This window comes from Penaeus monodon, chromosome 14 (assembly GCF_015228065.2).
Source record: "Penaeus monodon isolate SGIC_2016 chromosome 14, NSTDA_Pmon_1, whole genome shotgun sequence".
Taxonomy (NCBI): domain Eukaryota; kingdom Metazoa; phylum Arthropoda; class Malacostraca; order Decapoda; family Penaeidae; genus Penaeus; species Penaeus monodon.
The window spans coordinates 9562497-9583749 of NC_051399.1; the positions used below are offsets into that span (position 1 = coordinate 9562497).

The 21253-nt window shown below is 48.0% G+C and overlaps 1 protein-coding gene across 10 annotated transcripts in view; it reads left to right on the top strand.

The window, feature by feature from the left end:
* Positions 1-21253, top strand: part of LOC119580856 (muscleblind-like protein 1) — a 126219-nt gene that overhangs the window by 54373 nt on the left and 50593 nt on the right. The gene's annotated exons all lie outside the window — the stretch shown is intronic.

Sequence of the window (21253 nt, forward strand, 5' to 3'; positions counted from 1 at the left end):
ATCATGGTCAGTTGACAACCATGCCTCCTCCCACATGGGGCACGTGCGTCCAGGGACCAAGGGGCTCTTGGTCCCTGGTGAGCGTGCCCCCTCTGCCCCCTTCGCCCCCGCCCGCACGCGAGCAGCCCTGCTGAGCGCCCCACACGTAGTGCCCGCCACCATCCGCTGCTCCGCGCCGACCCTGCTAGCCCCCGCTGGCCTCCCTCCCCCTCCTCACAGGCTGTCGGGACGCTCCTGCTGGGCTCGCCTGGGCTCCTCACATTAGCCGAGATCTCAGTACTTGTTAAACCCGCCCTCCTCCTCCACCTACAGACAGCGGGTCGCCAGGAGAACGCCCGCGCGCGCTGTGCGGCCTGCCACGCCCCTTTTGCAGGAGGCCACAGCGCGGGTGTTCTCCTGGTTCCTGTAACCTCCTTACAGCCGCTACACTGTCGGAAAGCAAGCTTGGTGCGGAGACACGCTGGCTCAACCCACACCATCATGTGTATGATATTCATGACGACAAGGCTAGACCACCACACTCAGCTCTTCAACACACCGAATCTCCCTCGGGATAAGATGCCTCGCGCGTCTCCCAACCTACATGGCCTTTGCCTCTTAATTTCCTTCTCTCTCCTTCATCTCTTTCTCTCCTCTCTCTCTTTCCTCCCTTTCTTTCTGTCTCTCGTTCTGCATATATTGCCCACCGGCGAGCAGTTTTCTCCCACTTTCTCAGTCGGCACAAACCGTGTGTGTGTCGCTTGGCTCCCGGCTGCCCCGGCGCCCGCAGTGGTCCGGCTCCAACGCCCCGCCCGCCGCACGCACGCACGCCTTCGCCCGGACTCCCAAAGTAACCGCTGATGATGAATACCGCTTACCAGTCACCTTGCACGTTGCTCCCTCCGTCAGAGGGTGAACGTCGGGCCTTCAGTGCGGCGGGCGGCGGCGCGGTGGCTCGGTGCCGCCAAGTGCCATCTCGGGGCGCCTCCATGGCCGGTGTTTTAAGAGATCCTGAGAGCAGACGGTTTACCCGCCGTGGGTCTCCCGCGCCGAGACTCTCTCAAAAATACTTTTTATGCCAAATTTTTATTTATACTCATATATATATATTTATATATGCAAATGACAAGCCCAGATAGGATATATCTTCTCTCCTATGCGAGGACGAATGGAGGATTCACTATGCTCGATTTGTACCATTTCGTACATAATTATGTATAATTGCAACGATGTTTCTCTCCAATCCTTTTTCCCTTTATATTATAACTGATATTTATGAGCGTTTTTCTCAAAGAAGCCGTTTCTTTATACCCCCTTTTATTCCTCCACTTCTGTATGTTTTGTTATCTTCCAACTGGACGGTGTCAGTGCCAGCCACCCGCCCCTGGCACCCTGGCACCTACATCCCTCTTCCCCTACCACACCCTCACACCTTGTCTGCAATGTCTTCTCTGCCTGTCATTATTTTTCTGTCTATTATTGTATTATTATCACCTCCCCATACACCTCCTTCTCTCCCTCCCTCTCTCTATATACCCCCACCACTCTTTTCGTTTTTTTTTTCTTTTTATTTATATTATTATTGGCCCTTTAACCCTCCCTTTAACCCCTCCCCGAGCATCGTAGTTTCCAGGACAGTATAGACTGGAACCGAGACACTGTTGCAGCAACCACGGAAGATCCTCGGACTCAGCAGGACTCTCTAGCTGGATCAGGGAATGCCTTCAACAGCCTCCTGCACAAGCCGTCTTCCAGCTAAGTCCTCACTTAGCCAGTAGCTCAGTCTCAGGGGACCACTTTCTGATTTGTCACCTCATATATATGTATATTTATGTATATGTATATATATGAATATATATGTATTGTGTGCGTTTATATATATATATATATATATATATATATATATATATATATATATATATATATATATATATATATAAGTATACATATATGTGATTATATTTTTTTACATTATGGGCATGTACTGAAATTAGGTAATAGTGTAGTCATTTCCTTTTTTTACACTAAATATAGGTTGTGAATGCACGCTGTCAATTCAACATTTTGAATTACGTGAAGGAAGAACCAATTTTTGAGTACCCTTAGTATAAAGCTTGTCCTAGGAATTAGATAGTAAACCAGTCCAGCTCTTTGTGTGTGTGCGTATGACGTTACACCACCCACTGTGACATCCTTGTGTTCTTGTCAGGTGTTACTTGTGTTACTTGTAGTGTAGCTGCACTGCAGACACTGTTGTTGCTGTTGTTGCTGTTGTTATTGTTGGCGGCCCAGTTTGTTCAGGGATGGTACGTGATTGAAGCGAGGAAGACGAATGGGAAAATTGTTCCATGCTATGGTTAATAGAAAATTCGGGTGAATTGGTATAAATCGTTGGGAACTCGGCTGAACTTTTTCTTTTTCCTATTCTCTCTCTCTCTCTCTCTCTCTCTCTCTCTCTCTCTCTCTCTCTCTCTCTCTCTCTCTCTCTCTCTCTCTCTCTCTCTCTCTCTCTCTCTCTCTCTCTCTCTCTCTCTCTCTCTCTCTCTCTCTCTCTCTCTCTCTCTCTCTCTCCTTCCTCCCTCCCTCGCTCTGTGTCTCTTATTCTGGTGTATATCTTTTGCCTCCCGTTATTCTTAATTCTTCCTCTCCTCCTCTTGTCTTCAGGGAAATGAAAGTTTCGTTGCAGCACTAACCTTTCACATCTCGAAGTTATCGCCATTTTTCTTCGTTTTCTTCTTCCATTTTCTATAATGCTTGTCCTTCCCGCCGCCCGCGATTCTTTAATTATTCATCGTTCCGCGGTCTACTTTGTTTTGCCTTTATTTTATTGTTATTTTCGCTTTTTTTTTTTCTTCTTCTACTACTACTTCTACTCCTTCTTCTCTCTCTTCCTTCGTTGTCTTCACTTCCTTCTTGTCCACCGTCTCTTTCTTCTTAATTATTCTTTCATCTACTGACGCGATGTAGAGGATCTCGAGGAAAGGAAATTCCACAAGGAGCCATTTTCTTCTCTTTCTCCATCTCTTTCTCCTTCTCCTTTTTTCGTTCTCTCCTTCTCCTTTTCACGCCTACTTCTCGGTAAAAGCTCTTTCATCTACCGGCGCGATGTAGAGGATCTGGAGGAAAGGAAACTCTCAGGAAAACCCCCGGTTATCAGACTCGCGTTGCCATCAGAAGCATTTTCTCGCAGCCAATATACAGCGAACGTCCATCTTGAAGCGCTCTCTCCTTCGTTCCTCGTCTTGCTGTTGCAAGCACGTCATGCAAGGCAGGCAGGCAGACAGGAAGGCAAGCACGGTCGTCCATTTTAGTTTTTAGTTTTTTTTTTTTCTTCTTCTTCTTCTTCTTTTCTCATTCTTACCATCTTTTGATATCGCGTGTGTCTGTGGGATTAGCGTTGTTTTTTTTTAGTATTTAATCGATTTCTCTTTATTTTTGTGTGTTGGTCTTCCGTTATTAAAGTACGTTTATTTTTATTTGCTTTGTTCTTTTATTTGGATGTAGGTAGAGCGTGTCTTTGTAACTAGTAATCAATTAATTTTCTATATTATATTTGCCCTCCGCTTTCGAGTTATTAAGAAAATGAAATTCATTAATTCTGTGTCGCTGTTTCACGCTAGCGAGCCCCCCCCCTCCCCCCTCCTTGCCTCTTCCTTTACCCCCCCCCCTCTCCCCTTCGATAGCCATCATTTTCTCACGGCGGTTAGCATTTCTTTTGAAAAAAAAAAATGATTCGGCTCTTTTCTTTTTAACTTTTCATTTTCCGAATGCGCGTTTTCTTTCGAGATTTTTATCTTCGTGACACTTCCTTCCTGGCCGACAATTTTTTTTTCTCTCTCTCTCGTCTTTTCCCTCCTTTGTATTCCTCCGCGTGGAGCAAGTTACTCTCGTTTTAATGTCTGATGAATGAACTTTTGGGTGTGGGCAGGAGTGCGTTCGCTCATTCTAAGTAGTTCGTTTTCTTTTTATTCGGAATTTTAGTTTTGGGGGGGTGAGTACGAAATGGGTAAAGTTCGTTATTATGAGTATTGATTATATTTATCTATTTAGACTCTCAACATCCTTATTTTGCGATTTCGAAAGGGATATAACGTTTTGTTTTCTAATGTAGCTTCGTTTCCGTTGTTTTGTTGTTTCATAGGTTCTTTTTTTTTTTTTTTTTTTTTTTGGGGGGGGGATATTTATTATTTTGAAAATATGAAAACGGTTTACCGGGAGGGGCTCCAATTCCCTCAATTAAAGGAGTGTCGCCAAGAGACTTTCCTTAATGCGGCCGCGCTAATGGGGCTCATCTATACGAAAGGGGAACTCGATAAACAAACACTTCATTAAAAGGGGAGTTTAGTCAACCTCCCGGTTTGGAGTGTCAGCTGAAAGAATAGCAACAGAGAATAAGCGCCAGCAAAAAATATATATATAGAAGCGCAGAATAAGCGTCCTGTAAACGAATAGTAATGAAGAATAAGAGTTACTTCAGAATAGAAACAGAATAAGCGGGCGTTGAGGGAATAGAGAGACACAAGTGTCACATGAAAGAATAGAAACGGAATAAGCGCCAGGTGAAAAAGACATATTTCGTGTCACATAAAATAATAGAAACACAGAATAAGCGGCACTTTAAAGAATACGAACGCAGAATATGTGTCATTTAATAGAAACAGAATATACGTCAGAACCAGAAGTTTCTATATTCTAAAAAATCTCAATATGAGAATTTCACTCAAATAAATCGATACATTTGTAAAGGTATATGTACTTCTTTAAGAAAAGATATATTACCTTTCAAGATTTTTCTGTAGAAATATTTCAGTCTCGAAGTATTACATAAACCTATGTAATGAAATATCTTACAGGAAATAGAGATTATTATAAAAAAAAAAAAAAAAAAAAAAAAAAAAAATAAAAATATATATATATATATATATATATTATATATATATATATATATATATATTATATATTATGTATATATATTATATATATATGTATATATATATATATATGTATATATATATATATATATATATATGTATATATATATTCCCCTATTAATGCGATATAAAGTAGTAGACACATTTTTATTCAATTTCCATAGATGATAATGCTTCAACCAATATGGATTTTTTATGCTTGTTATGCGGATATGTTTTAGTTTAGCGTGTGTGTGTGTGTGTGTGTGTGTGTGTGTGTGTGTGTGTGTGTGTGTGTGTGTGTGTGTGTGTGTGTGTGTGTGTGTGTGTGTGTGTGTGTGTGTGTGTGCATGTGTGCGTATGTGTGCGTGTATGTGTGTGTGTGTGTGTGTGCACGCGCGCGACGTAATAAACTCGGACAGCTGATATGGTGCCACGCCCTCGGCCCCCGCCTCAGCCCCGCCCTTCACGTCATATAGAAATAGGTGACTTTGGTGGCCAGCGGTGAGGGGAGATGCGAGGAGGGAAGAGGGGAAGAGTGGGAAGCGAGAGGAGAGGAAGAATGAGGGGAAGGGAGGGGACGACGATAACTAGGAGGAGGAGGAGGAGGAGGAAGAGGGATCTGTAACTGTCTGGATATGATGTCATATATGACGTCACGGCGGCTATTGATCACTATAGCGTTCCCCTCCCACGACCGCTAGCTTAAGGTGACGTCACAACGACCCGATATGGCTTATTATTCTGGAGGGAGGAAAGGAGGATGAAAGGGGGGGGGGAAGAGGAAGAGAAAAGGGGAGGAGAAGAAGAATGAAATGAAGAAGAAAAAAAATAGGTAGAAGAAGAAAAAGAAGGAGGAGGAGTAGGAGGAGGAGGAGGAAAAGAAAACGAAGAAGAAGAAGAAGAAAACGAAAGACAAGAAGAAGAAGAAGAAGGAAGAAGAGGAGGAGGAGGGTAGCCATGAGCACCCTCCCCCACCCTCCACTCTCCCACCCACCCCTGCCCCTCCCGATTTAGTAGCTTCGTCGTAAATTTGTGTTCCAGGAAGATCCCCAGCTGGTCCGCCGCCCGCCGTGAGCTAGTGGCGACACCAATGACTTCATTCTCTTTTTAAGGGCGGGGAGGAGCTGGTGGATGGCGAGGGATAATGCACGGGTTCGGCGTTATGCAGTGTTGCTATGGATGCGCGTATTGCAGGCGGTTGCGTACGAGACCTCTCGCATGCGTACGGATGCAAACGTGCATACAAACTTATAAATACACATACGCTCGTTCTCTCTCTCTCTCTCTCTCTCTCTCTCTCTCTCTCTCTCTCTCTCTCTCTCTCTCTCTCTCTCTCTCTCTCTCTCTCTCTCACACACACACACACACACACACACACACACACACACACACACACACACACACACACACACACACACACACACACACACACACACACACACACACACACACACGCTATTCATGGAGGGATATACTTGAGCATGTATGTGAATAGCAGGTTTTATTACAAGCGTTACAGCCCCGATAAGCTTTCTGGATCATCTGCTTTGCCCCGTAGCATAGCACGCACACGGCCCTGAGATGCCTGCAACCTTTCCCATAATTCAGGGAATATAATGCCCACCGAGTTCCTATCCTCTTCTCTTCTTCGTTCTCCTTCTTCTCCTTCTTCTTCTGTTCCTTGTCCTTTCGTTTTCAGTGTTTTCTTTTCGTTTTCTATCGTTTGTACGACTTTTTTCCCGGATCTATCTGTTGTTGTTTTCCGTCCGTTTCATGGTCCTTCTCTCTCTCTCTCTCTGTTTTTCTTATATTCTTCCTTTTCCTGATTTTATTTCTCCTCTTCTTTCATCTACATCTTTTTCGAACTATTTCTCTCCCTCTTTCTTCTACTCCTCTTCTCCCTCTTCTTCCTCCTATTCCCCTTTCCCTTCCCCTTCCTCTTTCTTCTTCTCTTCCTCACGCGTGTTTATTTACTCTCCTCCTCCTCCTCCTCCTCCGCCATCCTCTTGTCTCACTCGTTACTCTGAAGGGGAAAAGGGAGAGGGGGGAGGGGGTGGGGTATTTCGTGCAAGGTTGACGAGGCGTTGCAGTAGTGATTCCTGGAATTGTGACGCTGTGACGGTGTGCCTGTGGAGGATTAAATAATACGTCACAATCCTCTGTGTCGGATTGTGTAGAAATTGGCTTGAATCGGGTCGGTCGTGCTCTGTATCTATTTATCTATCTGTATGTGTTCGTATTTGCGTGTGTGTGTCTGTGTGTTTGTTTGTTTGTTTCTGTGTCTTTGTCCTCACCTATTATCCTTTTGCGAATTGCCTGTCATCCTTCAATCTTCTTCCTCTTCCTTTTCCTCCACCTCCCCCTCCTCCTCCTCCTACTTCTCCTACTCCCCTTCCTCGTCCTCCTCCTCTCCCTCCTCGTCCCCTCTTATCTTCAACACTCCTCCACCTCCTCCTCCTCCTCCTCCTCCTTCCTTCTCCTCCCCCTTCCCCTTCCTCCCCGCCTACTACTCATCCTCCTCCTCCTTCTCTCTCGCTAATTTTTTCTGTATACATAACGCATAATTGACAGTAATGGATGCGTCAATGATTGGGTCCTGCCTAATGTGACTGATTGGGGGTTAGGGTCGGGGGGATGGGGGTTCGGTCTGTTTATGGAGGGGTAGAGGGAGGTATAGAGAGAGTGAGTGGGTGAAGAGAGAAGGAGGAGGCTAGGAGAGAGGGTAAGAAAGGACGAAAAAGGGTGGGAAAGGTAAGACGAGAAGGAAGAAGGAAGAACGGTGAGAGTGAGAGCTTTGAGTTCTCTGCTTGTCGAGTTCGCCTGCTTGCTTGCCTCTGTGATGCCCCTCGTGTTTAGCACTTGCCGTCGCCCTTCTGTCGCTCCTTCGTCGGCTCTCCGTCGTGCCGTCGCCCCGTCGTCGCCCCTCTGCCGTGCCGTTCCCCCCCGCCGCCCCTCCGCCGTGCCGTTCCCCACCGCCGCCCCTCCGCCGTGCCGTTCCCCCACCGCCGCCCCTCCGCCGCCCCTCCGCCGTGCCGTTCCCCCTCCGCCGCCCCTCCGCCGTGCCGTTCCCCTCCTTCCCCGCGGCTCGTTTCCGGGATGCGTCTGGGAGATGATCAAGAATGCTGCCCGTGACCGCGTCTGTTGTGGCAAGATGAAGGAGGGAGGTGAGGAGAAACCCCGGAGGCTTCCTCGGGGCGGAGCTTTGTGTCTGGGAAAGTGCTTGTTGTGGCGGTGCGCTCGTGTGCTTTTCGCTTTTATATTCGGTTTGTCAAGGATGGATGGATGGGCGCGGCTGGCGAATGCGTGAGTGCTTGCGCATCTGTTGCGGTCTGTGTTCTCTTGAGATTAAGGACGCGATATCCGTCGAAGGATTTGGGTTTCCTCCGCTGTGGCTTTTCTCCTTCCCTCTCCCGCGTGACCGCTCGGCTAGAATCCCTAGAACCGGAGCACACCGACGCCCAGTGATAGATAAGTGGTTCGACGGATAGATCGCGTTTGACGGCGCCACGACCAGCGCCATTGTGCGTGTTTATGTGCGCCTAATGCATATAATTCCCCTCAAAAGAACTCGAGGAAGTCCCCGGCCGCCGCGCACAAAAGCTCGAGGAATGGAGCAGGTCGGCGCGCGTGCGGCCGGCCTGTGGGAAGAATACTAATTGGGCTTCGCGGGGATCGAGCGGCGAAACCCGCGTTCTCGGAAGGAGGAGCGAGGGCGCCACCGCCCGGCGTCTCCTCCCCTCCCCTCCTCGCTTTCCTCGTCTTCCTCCTCGTCTTCCTCTTCGTCAGGCCAGATTGGCACCGAAGGAAAAAGGAATCGGTTCATTAAAATTTCACGGGCGGCGGGCAGCAATGAGTGCCAGGGATCTTGGCATCGCCCGTCCCGCTGGGAGTCGTGGCACCGTGAAGCCCTTAATTTAGAGTTATTGACATTGAAAATGAAGATAAGCTACTCGACGACAAGAGACGGGTGGGTAAGTGCGGGCGGGCGGGCGGGCGGGCGGGCGGGCGGGAAGCAGAATTGCGCGCCGAATGGCACTTGGCTTTTATATCCTTTCTTATTTTTGGACGCTTTTTATTCCTTTTTCGATGGATTTTATAATATATATATATATATATATATATATATATATATATATATATATATATATATATATATATATTTGTAGATAAATAGATGCTGGTACAAATATAAATATGTGTGTTTGTGTGTGCGTGCTCGCCTGTGTGTGCGTGTGTCTTTATGCATGTGCGTGTATCGTGTCCTCCCGTGCATACCGTTTCGTCGATTCCGCTACATTGAGGACAGTGCCCCAGTGCCACATCATTAAAGTCACCCTCGATGCTCACTCTTCGGCACTCGAGCTCCCTTCCCCTTCCCCCTTCCCCCCATCCTTCCCTCCCCCTACCCCTAAAACTCATGGGCGTGGGGGGGTGGGCGTCCAAACACCCTCCCCTCTCCCACTCCCACTCCCTTCCCCCTTCTTCTCCTCCCCTCCCCTCCCCTCCACCCCCCCCCCTTTCCCCTGCAGTTTTGCAACATAGGTTCCACATTGTGAAGCTGGAAACTCCATTTAAAAGCTCGACTTCGGTTATTATTAATTTGTAGTGCGTGCCGTAGCTAGGTGGAGTGGCCGGGCTGGGGGGGTTAAGGAGGGGGGGGGCGGAGAGAGGGGGTAGTGAGAGGGGAAGAGAAGGGAGGAGAGCAGACGAGGACAAAGGGCATGGATGGAGGAAGAGAGGAGAAGGTAGAGGGAAAGGAGGAAGATAATTGTGTAAAAGGAGAAGAGAAGGTGGGAAAGGAAAAGGAGAAAGAGAGAGGACAGAATGAGGACAAAAGAAGAAAAAGGACTAAAGGAGGAAAGGCTGGAGATAGGAGAAGACGAAATAAAAGAGGAAGGGAAGTGAAGTGAGGAGAAAAGAGAAGAGAGAGGAAGAAAAGAGAAGCGAAGGGAAGAGGGATGGAGGAGAGAGAAGTGAGGGATAGAGGGAAGAAGGAGAAGAAGTGAGAGAAAGAGGGAAGAAGGAGAGAGAAGTGAGAGAAAGAGGGAAGGAGAGAGAAGCGAAGGGGAAGAGGGAGGGAAGAGAGAAAAGCGAAGGGAAAGAGGGAGGGAGGAGAGAGAAGTGAAGGGGGGGGGATTGAGGGAGGGGAGAAGAGGACGAGCCAGGGGGGTGGGGGAGGGGGGGTACCGGGTATGTTCCAGGGACTCAGCGTCGGCTAATGGCTTCTCTCTGTACTCTGCAAGATTAAAGTGGTATTACTGACCGCCCCGGAATTGTGAGGAACGACATGTAGTTGGGCAGGAAAAGGTAGTGCGGGTTGGCGGCGGGAGACGAGTTACCTTTCGCGTCAGAAGGGGGGAGAGGGAGGGAGGGGGGAGGGGGGAGGGAGGAGGGAGGGAGGGGGGGGAAAGGGAGGAGGGGAAGGAGGGAGGAGGGAGGAGGAGGGGGAGGGAGGGAGGAGGGAAAGGGAGGCAGGGGGGAGGAAGGGAGGGGGGGGAGGAGAGAAAGGGGAGGGAGGAGGGAGGAGGAGGGAAAGGGAGACAGGGAGGGAGGAAGGGGCGGAAGAAAGGGAGACATCAGGGAGGGAGGAGAGAAAGGGAGACAGGGGGGAGGGGGGAGAGGAAGGGAGGCAGAGAGACAGGGGTAAGGGGGAGAGAAGGGAGGAAGGAAGTAGGAAGATAAAAGGAGGTGGAAAAGGAAGAAAGGGGGCGATAGGAGGGAAAGAGAAGGAAGTAGGAAAAGGAAGGAAGTGAGAAAGAGAGGAAAAGAGAAAAGGTGGAGCGAAAGGGTAGAAGAGAGGAAGGTGAAGGAGGGAACGAGGAATAGGGTGATTAAAAAATCATGCAAGCGAACAGGGGTAAAGAATCATGCAAAGTGAGGTCGGGTGGGGATGGGGGGGGGAGGGTAAAAGATCATGCAAGGGGAATAATCAGGGTGAAAGGGAGGGGAAGGAAGGATAAGGATTGAAATGTTAGGGGAAAATAAAGGAGAAGAAAAAGAAGAAGAAGATGAAGAAGAAAAAGTAAAGGGAATCTTTGCAATCGCTTGATAAACTCACGAAAACCCTGTGTCTTCGGATCTTAAAAGCCTCCTACGAGTTCCAACTTCTAAAAGCTGGTAGTGGTTGGTTTCCGAAGGACTCTCTCCTCTCCCTCCCTCCTTCCCTCGCTCCCTCCCTCCTCCCTCCCTCCCTCCCTCCCTCCCTCCCTCCCTCCCTCACCCCTCACTCCCTCCCTCCTCCCCGCTCCCTTTCCCCCTTACTCCTCCCATCCCTCCTCCTTTCTCTCCCTCCCTCCCTCCTTCCTTCCCCCTCTTCCACCCCTTCCCCTACTCCCTTCCCCACTCCCCACTCCCCGCTCGCCATCCAGAGCGAGGGTCGCGTTGCGCATCCAATACGCCGGGAGAATCTGCTAAACATTCCTGCTAACTTATTTTCCAATATTTTATCCCGGTCTCGATGTTCTGACTGCTTTGTCCATGGTTGCTGGTGATGGAGTAGATCGGGGCTGTAGCTCTTGTCATGGCGGGAGCGGGGAGGGGAGGTGGGGGAAAGATGGGAGAGGGAGGGAGGGAGGAGGGGAGAGGGAAGGGGGGGAGGAAGGGAGGAGGGAGGAGAGGGAGGGAGGGAGGGAAGGAGAGGGAGAGGGAAGGAGGGCGAGAGGGAGAGGGAGGGAGGGGGAGAGGGAGAGGGAGGGAGGGGGGAGAGGTGGAGGAGAGAGAGAGAGAGAGAGAGAGAGAGAGAGAGAGAGAGAGAGAGAGAGAGAGAGAGAGAGAGAGAGAATGAACTGTTGGAATGATAGACTGATACGATATCAAAGTTTGTGCAGACGCCATTGACTGAGATAAAACCGCATGTCTGGAAAAAATGAACTGCGTTCTCCTTTTTTTTCCCTCTTTCTTTTTTCTTTCATTCCTTCCTTCATATCTCCGCCCCAGATCTGCATCAAATCATGGGAGAAAAAAAATATCAAACGATTTTATAATACAATAATACCTTAAATCCCAAAACCCGCGTTCTCTATCATACAGATCTTGGTAACGAAACCGACCTTGGGTTTTCTAAGCAAGCGTAATGCTGGAAAAGATCGAGAAAAGGAAGAGAGAGAGAAAAATAAACCGTTTTATGTGACCTGTGCTGGCGTTTTAACCAGTAGGAAAACAGATAAAACGATAATTGTGATTGCAACATTGATTGAATTTCTGCCGGCCCAAGTATTTTATGTTTTATTAATTTGATTATTAGTATCTTGGCGGGAAGGGGGGGGGGCAAATTATAAATTCATTTCCTTTGTTATTGTTGTGAATAGCTGTATTATTATTGTCGTTATTTTAGTTATTACCACTTATCTCTAAAGGAGACCTTATACAAGATAAGATAAAGCGAACGAGGTTAGTTAGGTGTATATACAGTTTTAGTTCTTTCGTCAGACCAGTTTTCTTTCATTAAACGGGTTTTCTTTCTTTCTTTCTTTCTTTCTTTCTGTTTTATCACATCCCTAGTCTACCTCAAATTGCTTTGAAATCCTCCCCTTACGCACAGCACTGTAATATCCTCTCCATAAAGAAACCCTTTGCTAAGGCGCACTATATACAGTGGCATTACGCACGTTATATCAGACCAAATTATGGGATATTTACGAATATTGTTCAGTCTTCTTACCTTCTGCCAGGTTAAGAAGACGATTTTATGCTGCATTCTCCTGGAATTATAATTATTTATTTGGTTATGCCATTATCCCAAAATAACAAGATGTAAATAGCGTTTACATGTCTTGAAGACTCCAAGATGGCGGCCGTGATAATATCTGCCCTCGTGGCATGGCGGGAAATTCTGTACGCGTTATGTGTAGTGGCATCGTTTTATATCCGCGTAATCCTGAGATGTTATCGTTTTATACCCAATTTGACCATAACGTTATTGCGGGTTTGGTTTGTTAACCATATTTGATTCGTATTGAGTATCCATTAACAGCGTCCGTAATGCAGAGCTCGCCGGTCATGAAACCTACCCGCTGGACGCCATGTTGGTTGCACGCCACTGGGGAGAGCACTGCAGACTTCTTCCAGAATCTTCTCTCCGTTTGAAAATGTTATTACGCCTCGTTATAGGTGCTGTGTTGATCCTCGAGCAAGAAGACGCTTTATAAATATCAATCTTTTGCGGAAAAGAAACGGCGTTATTCTGTTAGTATTAGCGGGGAGTCGAGGAGAAGTGATAGGGTAAACAGCCAATAATTACATCTGCAGCGTACGAAGTGGCCAGTTCGTGCGAACAAGTAACTAAGCCTTTCCCGCAATGAGGTCGAGGATCGCATACACTCAGACGCGATAATCGACGCTAGACACACGCGACTCATAATGCACTTTCTCTGTCAGCCATGAAGGAGAGAATAAATACGGTGTTTGTCGGAGAGCAAAACCCAGTTTGTCGAGCGTGCCGGGAAGGACGGCCGGGGGATCCTGCTGGAGGACTTGGGGGAGGGGAGGGGGAGGGGGGGGATTTGATGGAAGAAGGACGGCAAGGGGAAGGGGCGTAGGAGGAGGAGGAAGTAGAGGAAGGAGTAGGGGAAGAGGAAGAAGAGTAGAAGAGGATGAAAGAGGAAGGAGTAGGGGAAGAGTAGGAGAGGATGAAAAAGGATGGAGGAATAGGGGAAAAAGAAGAAAAGGAAGAGTAGGGATAGGAGAAGAGTAAGAGGAGGGAGTGGGGCGGGAGAGTAAGAGGGAGGAAGCGGGCAGTAGTGGAAACTTTCTGTAAAGGAAGAAACATACACTTGTTGGCTAAGAAGGGTGGATGTTGGCGCGACTAAGGAGGGGAAGGATAAGGCTGCAGGAGGGTTTAGGGTGTCCTTTGATAAGGGGAACATGTGATCCTCTCAAGGAACGAAAGGAGGAAGGGGGGAGGGGGGGGGAGGGAAGAGAATCGGGGGAAATCCTTTCTAGAGACGCAGTATAGTTACCGACCGTTGGAGACTTTCCAGGCATCGCCGGCTAACGAAAAATAAAACAATACTGCGAGCAGAACAGAGTATAAGATAAGGTAAAATGATCAAACACCAACCATAAGCGATTCTCAAGAGCCCAAGTTCTTTTATCCCCAGCCTTTTTTTTTTTTTCGTAGAAGTGCATAGCATAGTTGGATGATGACACAACAACGGCGCGGAGATCGATCTGTTCAACGGATGTTATTCTGTTAATTCAGCTTGTTAAGCCGGATAAGCCATGATTTGAGAGAAAACTTGGCGCACGAGGGGGCCGGATGGGGCGTGATAGGAGGCTGGTGCGATTAGGATGGAAAAGGGTGTGAAAATTGTGTGTGTGGGCGTGTATGTACACAGGGCAAGTACCGGTGGATATGTTCATCAGTCGGGATTTTTTTTTTTCTTTTTTGAGGCAATGCGGTTGAGGTAGTTGCAGGATGTAGGGTCTCTCTCTCTCTCTCTCTCTCTCTCTCTCTCTCTCTCTCTCTCTCTCTCTCTCTCCTCTTCGTCCCTCCCTCCCTCTCCCTCCCTCTCCTCTCTCCTCCTCTCTCTCTCTTCTCCCTCCCTCCCTCTCCCTCCTCTCTCTCTCTCTCTCTCTCTCTCTCTCTCTCTCTCTCTCTCTCTCTCTCTCTCTCTCTCTCTCTCTCTCTCTCTCTCTCTCTCTCTCTCTCTCTCCACCCATCTATCTTCCTTTCTCTTGTTTATGTTTTCATCTCGCTGTCCGTTTTAGTTCCTTCGCCTAAAAGGACGAAAGGATTCTGCTTCGTGGCTCCTTTGAGATTATTTTGACAACATTTACATATTAATTAACCTCTTAGTATAACTCAAGAACGAATTAAAGGGTATCATAGTTTCCATTCCTCTGACTGTTTATTTTTATCGCGAGATCCAATGAGACGCGATGCATATGTTGAATGCAACCTCCTTCTGCATTCATTTTCCTTCTTAGGATATCAGCAGGATGCGTAGGAAGATCAGAGACCAACCTGCAAGACTCCCTTAGTTATCGTAAGCAGTAGGAAGAGGTTCTGGCAATGGAATATTGTAATGGGGATCCTTCCTTACCCCTTTTTTGAACAGCTGAACCGGCTTGTGTTTCCTCGTCTAAAGATTTGTGGTTTTTTTTTTTCTTTCTTTCTTTCTTTCTGTCTCTCTCCCCGGTTTTGAGATTATATGTTGTTCGCTTAAGTAGGGGGTGTGTGTATTGATTCTCGTGCACGTTATGAAAGGTATATTACATCAGTAGATAATTAAGGTAGTTTTATGGTTGGGGAAGCAGCGGGACGAAGTCTATGGCACCGGGAGTTTGCAGAGGTCACCGCTAGATGGCAGAGGTGACCGGTGGCAAGCAGAGGGCACCGGCAGATAGTGATAGGATCCTCCTCGCAGGAAGCAGGTCACGTCTTGGTTCCCCCGCCCCCCCTCCCTTCCCCTCTCCCTCCGGACGCACCCCTTGCTTCCTCCTGCCCTTCCTTCTCCCCCTTTCTATCTCCCCCTCCCCTCCCCTCCCCTCCAAACCATCCTGAAGGCCTGGGCTCGAGTTCACCGCAAAACTTGGGGCAAATTGATCACGACTTTCCTGCGCTCCCTCGCTCGCTCCCTTGCTCACGAGACCAGGCACTCCCGCCCTTCCCTTCCCCTCCCCTCCCACCCACACCACACGGCCTCCTACCCCCCTCCCACCCACCCACTCCACCCCTCCTCTCTCTCTCTCTCTCTCTCTCTCTCTCTCTCTCTCTCTCTCCTCTCTCTCTCTCTCTCTCTCTCTCTCTCTCTCTCTCTCTCTCTCTCTCTCTCTCTATCCTCCTCCTCCCTCCCTCCCTCCCTCCTCTCCTCCCTCTCTCTGCTCTCTCCCTCTCTCTCCTACTCCCTCTTCTTCTTGATATCCTGTCCATCACTCCCCCTTCTTTCCGTTCTACCTTTCCCTTTCCTCTCCGCCTCCCTTCTCTTCCTCCCGCTCTTCTTGTCCCTCCTTCTCCTTTCCCCTCCCTCCTCCCTTTCCTTTCTATCTCCTTTCCCTTTCCTCCATCCCTCCATCCTTTCTCTTCCTCTATCTCGCTCCATTCTTCTATCCCTCCCTTCCTCCCTCCCTCCCTTCCTCCCTTCCTTTCTCCTTTCCTTCATCGCTCCATTCTTCTCCCTCCCTTCCTCCCTTCCTTCCTTCCTCCCTTCCTCCCTTCCGTGACCCCGTCTCGCTCCCCGCGGTTCAGCCTCTTGGGGAAATCGAAAGTTAAACTGGCCTGCCTTCCTAATATTCATACCGTTCCTTGATAGGTGAATTTTTTTTTTCTCTCTCTCTCTCTCTCTTATACGCCAAAGTGTACTTAGGTTAATTGGTCGTATTATCAGAATGGTGTGACTTTGAATTTGAATTTGAATTAGCGGATGATTTTCTTTTTGCGATTATTATTATTTTTTTTTTTTTTCTTTCTTTCTTTTTGGGTTCGTCGAAAATAATGGGAGATGAAGGGCTCTCATCTCACTGCCGAGGTTCACGCGATTTTATAGATATATCTGGAAAACCGCGCTTTGCAAGACAGACTGGTTACCATGACAAAAGAATTTTCGAGAAGAGTTGGAGCAAGACCTCGGAGAATAGCGGATGGAGACGATAAAGAAGATAATTGCCATGCTTCGTGAGGATTCGATGTCCTTTACGTCACCTTATCACCCCCCCACCCACCCCACCCCTCACCCACGAGTACCTTCCCTCCCCCTTCCCCCCCCTTCTCCCCTCCCCGCTCCCCCCCCCCCTTAAACTAACTTCGAATTCCTTAAATATCGAAAAGAAAGATGCCGGTTTTTTGGTACGCCAGTTCCTCTTTGTTATTTAGGAAAGAACGCCTCAGGCTAATCTAATTTTTGGAGGGACGGGGAAGGACTTGCGGAAACCAGAGTTGGGAAATTACTTAGAAAAAAAAAAGAAGAAAAAGAAAATCTCAAGGTGGAAGAGAAAGAGAAGGGAGTCTTGGATAAAGCGAAGATGAAGGAGAAAAGCCTGAAGAAGAAGAAAAGAAGAAGAAGAAGAATGACAATGAGGAGAAGAAGAAGAAGATCAAGAAGAAAACAGCAACAAAACGAGGAGAAGGAAAGGGAAGAGGAAGAGAGCGACGGAACCGATGCCTCACACAACACAATAAAGCAAGGGGGACTCCCCAGACTTAAAGAGGCCTGATGGCGGTGCGAGACGGAGAGCATCGCCAGCAAAATAGAATTAGACTAAAGCATTATCAAGATTGACTGCCGGTGATAAAAGCGGGTAATTCAAAATTGGCGCTCAGGTCACGTCCCTTCTCCCGCGGGAGGTGGCGCCCTTCTGCCGTGGGAGGAGGAGGAGGGAGGAGGAAGGAGGGAGGGAGGGAGGAGGTGGTGGAAAGAGGAAGGACGGGGAGGAAGGGAGGAGGAGGAGGTGGAAGTGGAAGGAGGAGGAAGAGGAAGGAGGAGGAGGAGGAGAAGAAGAAGAAGAAGAAGAAGACGAAGAAGAAGAAGAAGAAGAATGAGAAGAAGAAGAAGGAGGAGGAGGAGGAGGAGGAGGAGGAGGAGGAGGTAGGGGGAGAGGGGGATGCGGAGGAGGGAGAGAGGGAGGAGGAAGCGGAAGAGGGGAATAGGAGGAGGAGGAGGGGAAATTAGAAGGTACCGCCGTTTGGAGAAAGAACAGGGAGAAAAGGGGGGGAGTGGGGAGCACATTGGAAGGGGAGAGAAAGGAAGGTGAAAACGGCGAGGCGCGAGGCTAAGGGAAGATTTTGAAAAGAGGCATTTAACGATGAATTTAATGCTAAGGGATGTGCGAAGGCAAGTGAGCGTGAAGAAGGAGAAGCAGAAGGAGGAGGAGGAGGAGGAGGAGGAAGAGGAGGAAAAGGAGGGGACGAGGACGAAGACGAAGAGCAGGAGGAGGAGGACGAGGACGAGGAGCAGGAGGAGGAGGAAGTGGAAGGGAGAAAGAAGTGAGGAGAAATCGAATGAAAAAGAGGCATGGGGTAATAGACGAAGAAAGGGCTGAGAAAAAAACGAAGAAGGAAGAGGGAGACAGGCGAGGAGGCGGGGGTGACGGAGAAAAGGAGATGAAAGAGAAGAAAGGATGAAAGTCGAGCGTGTTTCTCGAACTGCAGTTAAGGGTTGTTATTGAGGCCGAGAGGAGACCGCGTCAAGGACCGCATTAAAGGATGTTATTGCAGCGTTATTGCAGGTGAAGCCGACGACGTCTATTTGCAACTAAAGGCAACGGAGAGGGACGCGGCTAATAACGCCCATGTTATTGCACGGAAGCAAGAAAGCTTTAGGGTGATATTGCAGGCAAGTGAAGGACTCCCTGGGCGAGGCGGGTCCTAAAAGTCCCAAGGGTGAAAAGGAAAGGAGCGAGTTGTTTTTGGCCCCAACGTCAGCGGGCCGTTTGCGAGTGCCGCTGAGAGCGTGTCGTGGCACCGCTGCCGCCCGGATAATGTACACAGCATGTGCATCATGTATTCGCAGCGCCAGAATGTGTTTGTGCACATTAAAGATAAATGTGTTTGCGCACATTTCAAATATACAGATAGTGATGTTTTTATAAACATTTACAACCGGCTGTTAACCTTTGAAAGAAAAGCAGTGCGTGTGTGTATATATATCTGTGTTTGTTTATATATATTCATTTCGCATGTGTGTGTGTGTGTGTGTACACACACACACACACACACACACACACACACACACACACACACACACACACACACACACACACACACACACACACACACACCGCACACACACACATATATGTATACACACATGCATATATACATGTACATATACAGATGTGAATTTACAAATACACATAGACAGACATATAAATATATATATATATATATATATATATTATATATATATATATATATATATATTATTATATAAAATACACCACACACACACACACACACACACACACAACACACACACACACACACACACACACAACACACACACACACACACACACACTAATCATAATATATATATATTATATATATATATATATATATATATATATATAGTTGTGAGTTGTGTTGTGTGTTATATATATATATATATATATATATATATATATATATATATATATATATATATATATATATTATATATATATATATATATATATATATATATATATATATATATCACTATATTTGTATATACCCACACACAGTGTGTGTGTGTGTGTGTACGTGTGCGCGCGCGTGCACGTGCGCGTGCATGTATGTATGCATGGCGTGTGAGTACGTGCGCTCGACTAAACACAGCATTCCATATAGTGCCAGCGCAGAGGGGAGGCAGCACTGGCACTGATGGTGGGAATGCCATAGGGGAAGAGAGGGCCTGAGGGAGAAGAGAGGATAGTGAGGCCGGCTTTTAGGAGCGGCGAAAAGGGCGCGCGAGGTGGCCACCCGGCAGGGCCAAGGTGGAGAAGGATAAGGTGGCACACGGAGTAATGAGGTTAGGAGATAATGAAGCAGATAAGTAGGTCGTGAGGTAGGAATAGGGGCGTTTGGGGAGAGTGTAGGCGAAGGTAGGGGATAGGGGATAGTGTATGAAGGGGAGGGGGGAAGATTGTTAGAAGGAAGAGGTGGAATAATGAGACAAAAGAGAAGTAGATAGATGGACAGAGAGAAGAGAAGAGAGGAGGTGATGCATCCGGTGATGTCGGGAGTCATTACAGTTAATGGCTTGAGTATACCAGGCCAGGAGAAGGGGGAGGAGGAAGGGGAAGGAGAAGGGGAGAGGGAGGAGGAAGGAGAAGGGGAGAGAGAGGAGGAAGGGGAAGGAGAAGGGGAGAAAGAGAGGGGGAAGGCGATACAGATGGGGACAGACGATGCGTGCCCATATATCTGCTTTCTCCTGCTGAAAGTGCGAGACAGGGAAGGCGAGGAGGAGAAAGGGGGGGAGGGGGGGGAAGGTCACGGGAAGGACAGGACAGTCTGGTAGGTAGAATTAGACCGTCGGGAAAGGAACGAAGGGTATTTGTCAGCAGAAGGATGGGGTCAAATGATAGTGGTTCAGGTGTAAAAGGAGACGAGGAGGAAGGGAAAGAGGGGGGTGGGGGGGTGGAAGCGTAATAGAAAAGCAGTTGGGAGGAATAGAATGCGCGTAGGAGGAGGAGGAGGAGGTGATGATGATGATTAGGAGGAGGAGGATGGAGGAAGCGGAGGAGATGTAGGAGGAGGAAGCAGACGAAGAGAGGGACAAAAAAGGAGGAGGACGAAGGGAGGAGTCTAGAAAATGAGGAGAAGGAGGAGAGGGAAGGAAGGATGGAGTAGCAAATGAAAGAGAAAAATGGACACAAAAAGGAAGGAAAAAGAAACACAGCTGAAAAGGAAATCGGCGTAAAGAGGAAGAGGGAAAATAGGGACCGGGAGAGGAATGAAAAGAGAAAAAAATACCATATTAGTCATAACATTAGTTAATAATGTACAAATACATGCATGGTGGAATTTTATGTATGTGCGTGTGTGTGTGTGTGTGTGTGTGTGTGTGTGTGTGTGTGTGTGTGTGTGTGTGTTTGTGTGTGTGTCTGTGTCTGTGTCTGTTCTTCCGTGTGTGCGCAGATGTGATAGCGGACAAGGGCTCAGGTGTAGACGGTAGACAAAGAGAGAAAGAGACGGAGCATGTAACAAAGGAAACGGGACATGTAGATCAGTTTTTTTTTTCTCATCTCCTTCTGCTCCTTTTTGTTACTCGTTATTTTTTTCTACCACCGGGACCTCGCCACGAAGCAGAGGGAAGACAAAAAAAAAAGGAAAAAAAAATATAATCTACGTGCGTATCCTTCCGCAGAGAGAATACATCGCAAATGTATGAAGATTTTATTTCGCCGTGAGAAAACTTTGTAATGCGCGTTTAGACCAAAGGGACATTTGCATCTATTCTCCGACACCCGAGGTAAATGAAGTGTGAGGGAAAGTGTAACCTTTTCGAGCGCAAATGAATACCAACCTAATTTAGTATGCAGATGAGGGGCATTTAGAGATTGACTCTGGCCCGAAAGCATATCTCGTGCGGGCCTTGTGTGTGCAGAAGGAGGAGGAGGAGCAGATGGGGGTGGAGGGGGGGGGGGAGAGAAAGAGGAAGAGGAGGAGGAGGATGGGGTGGATGAGGAGGAGGAAGTAAGGGGGAGGTGAGGTGGTGGGAGAGTAGGAAGTGGGGAGCAGGAGGAGGTTGGAGAAAGAGAAGGAATGGGAGGAGGGCAGAAGAGTAGGCCCCAAGGAGAGGATGAGGAGGGAGTGAAATGTAGGACAGGAGACAAGGGAGAGAAGGAATAGGGGATTGCCTCCCTCCTTTCCTCCCTCTCTCCCCATCTCTTTCCCTTCCTCCCTCCCTCTCCCCTCTCCCTCTCCCTCTCCCTCTCCCTCTC